General features: G+C 42.3%; 1 long non-coding RNA gene across 1 annotated transcript; it reads left to right on the top strand.

Moving 5' to 3' along the window:
• The first annotated feature begins 906 nt into the window (after positions 1–906).
• On the top strand, positions 907–5,874 carry LOC125940570 (uncharacterized). The gene is made up of 3 exons (XR_007463760.1): positions 907–1,077; positions 1,914–2,017; positions 5,745–5,874. It is a non-coding gene; the product is annotated as an uncharacterized LOC125940570 (long non-coding RNA).
• The last annotated feature ends 396 nt before the right edge of the window (positions 5,875–6,270 follow it).

The following is a 6,270-nucleotide window of genomic DNA, read 5'->3' as shown; positions in this document are numbered from 1 at the left end:
GAAGCCAGCAGCAAGATAGAATTTGAGGAGCGATTGAGAGAGATGGCAGAAAAGCGGTGGGCAAGGAGAGTTTTCAGTTATTTGTACATGAGGAATGTTGATACAAAATGGAGGAAGCTGACCAGAAAACTGTCAATCAAATATTTGGACTGCAGGAGGGGTGCAAACCAGGAAACAGCGGTTAAGAAAAAGGTTAAGGAAACAGAGAGGGGTCTGTGGAAAACAGGGATGCAGACGAAATCAGCACTGGGCACATACCGAACTTTCAAGCAAGAAATTGCCAAAGAAAATATCTACGATAATTCTAGGGGAAGCTCTTTGTTGTTTGAAGCCAGGACGGGAGTATTGCGGACTAAGATGTACCGAGTCAAGTACCAAGGTATAGACACGTTGTGCTGTGCGTGTGGAGAAGAAGAGGAAACGGCTGAACACCTCATACTTTTCTGTAAGGGGCTTAACCCTACAGTGCAAGGCAACGGGGCTGATTTTTTCAAAGCATTGGGGTTTAGGGACAGTGAAGGCAAAATAGACTTTAAGCGGGTAGAAATAACCAAACAGAGGTTATCTGATTGGTGGATAAAATTAAGGCAGGGGTGAAATTTCACCCACCACAAAGTACAAATTATGTTAATAGCCATGGCTAGGTGGCGTATGCCACCGCCCGATTTAAAGGGTTCAGCCTCATCCATCCATCCATCCATCCATCCGTGTTCTGTGATGGCGGTCGTATGTGCGGGGTGCTACGAGCGTCGCGTTTGCTTGATCGTGTGTTTTTGTGTTTGCTGTTATGAAGTAGGTCGCAGTTAGCGTGCACAGAAGTGCCTGAAGATACCTTGTGTCACGCTGCAAGCTCGCCGTATGCGTGGCGCGCCAGGCAAATGTGGCCCAACGAGTTTATGCCGTGGAGTGCGGTTTCTTTGTTCTCGTTCTGGAAAGTTGGGTGGACGTCGCAAAGAATGTGTGTTAGCGCGCCTCAGCTCGTCCACTACGCAGCGGCATGTATGCGGGGAGTAACATCGTCGACGCAGCACCGGCAACTTGGAGAGTGCTTCGCGACCGCGTCGTACCATTCAAAAGGTAAGTAATCGTGCTGGCTAACTACGCGCGTGTTGTGTGAGCTCGTGTGTGCATAGCGTGCGCGAGCGTATGAAATAGAAGTCCCGCGACAACAGTGATACCTGCGCTGATGCTTGCTGAACGCTGGTTGTCAGCGCTTAGTTACGCAAGTTTATTGCTTCGATGCGAAATTGAAAATCTTGATAAACGTTTTCTTCCGATGAGAAATATAACGTTCGAAAATAATCGTGTTCATCATGTGCGTGCGGCGCGTGAGCTCCCGCTTTTCTCCTGAAGTTGCATAATGACTCATTTGCCTCTTTACCGATTCTTATTGCAATGACGTTTCCTTGCTTACATGGCAAGGAAACTTGTTTCATATCTACTTGTCCAAGGAAACTTGTTTCCTCGCCATGTTTCCTTGCCTCAACGGTGTAAATAATATCTGCTTACGAAGTTTTCGGTTTACGGCAGCTTTAGAGAAAAAAAAAATTAAGCAATCACAGCTTGCTACTAGTCCAACTTACTTTTTAAGACAAGATGTTTTGACATACCTTATACGTAACTAAACATGACAGGGGAAAGTTAAACTGAGTCATAAAAAAAATGAATTGTTTTGTAAACAAACATTTCTTTGCTTTGTGCTGCTGCGTGTCAATAATTTTACTGTGATCAAAGGGTCCCCATTATCAAGACATTCATCAGTGACTTCTACTTTGTGCTCTGTTGCCACCCTGCAATAATGCAAACATTGTTTTTGTGACTATATTTAGATGCTCCATGCATGTCTAGACAATTTGACAGCTTTATAAAGCTGTGTGCCACTGCTATAAGTTAACACAGAACTTATTTTATAGTGGCGAGGCTGTGACCCATAACAGTGCCTACATAACGGAGGAGCCACCAGACCCCTTGGCTATGCCTGCCGTAGTGCAACGTATAATCTGGATGGTCGGGTCAGGTATGTATGTAGTGTACGTGTTCCAAAAAGTAGCATCTTGGTATCATTTGTGGATAAGTTAATCGACATTAGTCAACACAGCTTACTAAATAGGCCAAATATTTATGCAACTTGCTGTTTATTTGTGTTCATAGCTGTTATGCACACCTTATTGTGTTCTATATAAAAGTAGACCTAACATGTCCTGATGTTAAGTATTTTTTCTTGCATCAATCGCTTGGCTGCAAGTGACATTTTAATTTTGCTTAGTACACACTATTTATTACTTTTCATTTTGGTTTTCTTGTTTTGAAACTGTTTCCTATGCTGTAGGATTTTATTTCCGAATTTTTAGTGTTTACACTACACTCTTGTGCAGCTTCTGCGCATATAAGAATTCAAAGTGTAATGGGCCAGATATGTCATAGGTGTAAGCACACAGTGTGCTTACCATTGTTTAACATTCATATTCACGATTATTTCTGTCTTGTTCCAAGAATAACTGCCACTGGAAAATACACATTTGATGAGCTCAAACTTCTTGAAATGATACATTAAGGCCAGTATTCACTGTGCTGCAGTTACTACAGTTCTGAAGTGTTTTCTAGTAAGCCTGCTTTTTTCTCTCCCATTTTTTAATATTCTTGGCAAGCTATCCCCATTCATGCAAGTAGGCATTGTAGGAGTTGCGAGTCTATGTCCAGTTACATTATCTTTCTCTTTTTTTCAAGTCAATACAGCATAGAACACATAGCTAACTGGTAGGTAGTTCATTGTATTGATGCTCTATTATTAAAAAAGCACACTATTTCGCACATGTCTGCTTGCTCTTGCCATGTTTGCTGGTTATTGCAATGTTGCTCGTCAAATGAATTTGATTTCAACTACACCATACAGAACAGTCTTATTGGCTTTAGTGTAATTTTAATAGTGACAATCAACCAACAAGCCCTAATTCTACAGCTGTCAAGAAGTATTTCTAATACTTTGGGGTCCCTTTCCATATTTTCTGTTTCATCCTGTGTATTTGGTCAGCACAGTGGGCATTCGGTCTATTCATTCTGCTTGGCGCTGCTCAGGTCAGAATATGTTCAACCTGCAAGTCCAAATTAACATGATATGTGTACGACTTCATTTACTGGCTGGATGAATTGAAAAAGCATTATATCTGATTCTAAGAGTATTTTTGTCAAAAATACCAGTGTCTAGAATAAGCATCATATGCACTGCAACTCTTATAGTTTTAAGTTAGGTAGGCAAATATCTATAGGTATGTATACTTGTGCATATACTTTCTACATATTGGCTAGTGTTTTAGCTACATGAAACGGCCTATGTTGTCACTACTGTCAAGTCAAATTTATGGTTGATGCGCCACTTGTTTTTGTTGTGCACTTACACTTCTGTGGTGTCATAAGCACTGTAGATGCCTGACAGCTGAAGTATTGCAGCAGTAGACAGTTTTAGTTTAGCGTACGCTGTGTCATTGTGTACGATATAAAGTAGTGGGTCATCACTGCGCATGTGCAGAACGCTATCCGACCTCTAGCGTATGCATGCTATTTCTCAGATTTAGCATTACCGTCTGTGCGTGGTTTGCGTAGTTTACGTTAAACATGGCGGTGGTCCCCGCTGCCCACTTCGAATTGAATTTGGCGTGGCTTTTGCAGAATTCGCTTCGTTCGTAGAAAATGACTGTGTAAGCAACTTTCGCTTACCGTCAGGCCGCTTTGACAACAGTGTAATATGGTTAACCTTGTGGAGTTTTCGAGATCGCTTCTCATTTCGAACGACACGAAGCCTAACGAGGGAAACCGACATATATCAGCGCCACCTGTCAGTGAAGTCGAGAGATAGGTGCGACGATGGCATATGGCCTCTGAGATCGGAAGATCTCGCAGGCCAACTAAAACTAATAAATGTGTGCTGTTTAGCGTACGCTGTACTATAGCGTATAGGCGTACGCTATTAGTTGCATATGCTATACTAAAACTGTCTAGTGTTGAAGCTAACTGGCACTTACTATTGCTACAGTATGCCAACAGATACCTATCACCGTATTTGTGCATTTTCTATAAACCAGCCGTGTTTGCTAGGTGAAATTTGTAGTGTACGTATGAGTTTGCCGGTCAGTTCATGTAACTTTTCAGGATAGAATTTACACGGGGAGGAAAAGGGTACCATACAACATGACTGCTGCTAACTGACCATTTATTTTGATGGAAGGATTAAAAATAGCAACACTGGATGTGTGCTTATGTTGTGCACAATTTCGTTCAGAGGGAAGGCGTAAGTTGTAATATAAAGGCATAAAATCACAATAAATGATATTTGTGTAAAAAGGAAAGTAAATATGGGCGCAGACTAACTTCAATCACTTGTCTTCTAGAAAGGACGCCTTTTATTTCATGAATTGATCATGGGGTCTGGCTCGCATGTCTTGTTTATGTGGTATGCCTCACTGATCTCTCGTGTCAATTTTTCACCGTAGGTGAAAACAGATGATCTTAATTCAGCCTGAAGTCCTATCGCGGCAATGCACGGCCAAACTGGATGAGCAAGCTGGTCTCTTGAGTGAAATATGGGAACTTATTTGGCACATTTAGTTACCGGCCAGTCTGCTCTGTGTACATTTGACCAGTTGTGAAAAAAATACAGTGAGCTGCCTCTCATACACACTAGACACATTTGGTGGTATCTTTAACCAAGCAAACCTCCCTTGCCTGCTCGCCTTTCTGAATTCACTTGTGAACTGTCGTGCATATCCTGCCTACTTTATTTTTCGCTGGAAATGTGCGTGCATAGCAGTCCACATGAGAATTGAGGCTTGCTGAGGTAAAGATGCAACCCAATTTGTCTTGTGTTCGTCAGGGGTAGCATAGTCTGTTCCTTTGATCATGTATATATTCAGTCAAATGTACATGGGGCAGACTGGCTGGTGCCTCAACATGTGCCCAGGAGAGCACCATAATTCACTCAAGGGAGAAATATGTTCGTGCCACTTGACAATGCACTGACACGACTGGTGCTGCGCGCCAAATTTCGATTGTTCCTCTATGGCAACCAATTGACCATCAAAATCAGTGACGAATACCACATTAAGGAAATGGGACATGTGTCAGTTGTAGAGATACAAGCTATACTTTGGCTACCACTAATTGCTGAGAGGGTGATTAGAGACAGTTACTAGGAGAGCTCTTCATCTGGTTGGCTGGCACAAACTGTACCTGTTTCTGCACTGCAAAAAGCTGAAAGACTCTACTTGGGCTCACTGAAACTGCTCTTTAAAATAAATTTGAAACAGGGTAAGCTATATAATTTTGTGTGCAGCCCCCACACTAATGCCACTGGACGTACCTGCCATTTCCGGTTACATTTATCGCACGGTTAGACATATTTCTTTTTGCTACCAGCACTTATTGACATAGAACCGATGGCCTATTGCACAAGCAATAAAAGCACATCAAAACGCTTGGAGTAATGTGAAATTTAGGTAGGTTCATGTAAACAAAGCAAATTAATTGCTTTAATAAGAAAGTTGTGCAGACTGGGTAGGAATAGAACCTGGAGTGTAAAAGGAGCACGCTTACCTTACGCCACGGCAGCTCTTTGGTTATGGCTGACTTAAGGTGTGCCTAGTGCGTGTCACACTGTGCAAGTCACATTGCAGCCATTTGGTTGACTAAAGGTGCTTTCACGTTCCCACACGCAAGCTGTCTTAATGTGTCTCTGCCATCTTTTATTTCAGGTACACCTAGGAAATGTTGTATACATTGGCAACGATAAATGGGGCCTGCTCCAGTGCCATCGCCGGGATTCCCTGTTCTGCAAAGAACTGACATAACTGATGTGGGGAGCCCTGGCACTCGGTGTAGGAGTATCACAGGGGCTCCTTGTCGGTGCTTGAAGGACGGCAATGCTGTTGAGAAGCCGACGTTGAGCCCCGATAAATTGGAAGCTGTGGGTAGTAAGTATCATTCACATTTTTTCAAGTTTTTGTAATGTTTGTAACAATGCATGTATTGCACCGAAATGATTAACTTTTCAGATTCATTTGATGCATATCTTTCGAAATGTGGTACCCCTGAGGAGAAAAAAATCATCTTCTCATGCTTGGTTTTGGCCGAGCGGTTGAATCGAGTGACAGTTTTTCGCGTTTAGGTAGCCTAAGAAGAAACAAAAGCAGAATTAACAAACCAGCTTATTTGTGGCTACTCATGAGTTGCATTTCTTTGTTTAAAAGTGCCTGTGAAGTGGCGCTAACCTACTTATCA

Source organism: Dermacentor silvarum, chromosome 10 (genome assembly GCF_013339745.2).
Source record: "Dermacentor silvarum isolate Dsil-2018 chromosome 10, BIME_Dsil_1.4, whole genome shotgun sequence".
Classification (NCBI taxonomy): domain Eukaryota; kingdom Metazoa; phylum Arthropoda; class Arachnida; order Ixodida; family Ixodidae; genus Dermacentor; species Dermacentor silvarum.
This window is presented reverse-complemented; position numbering and strand designations above follow the sequence as displayed.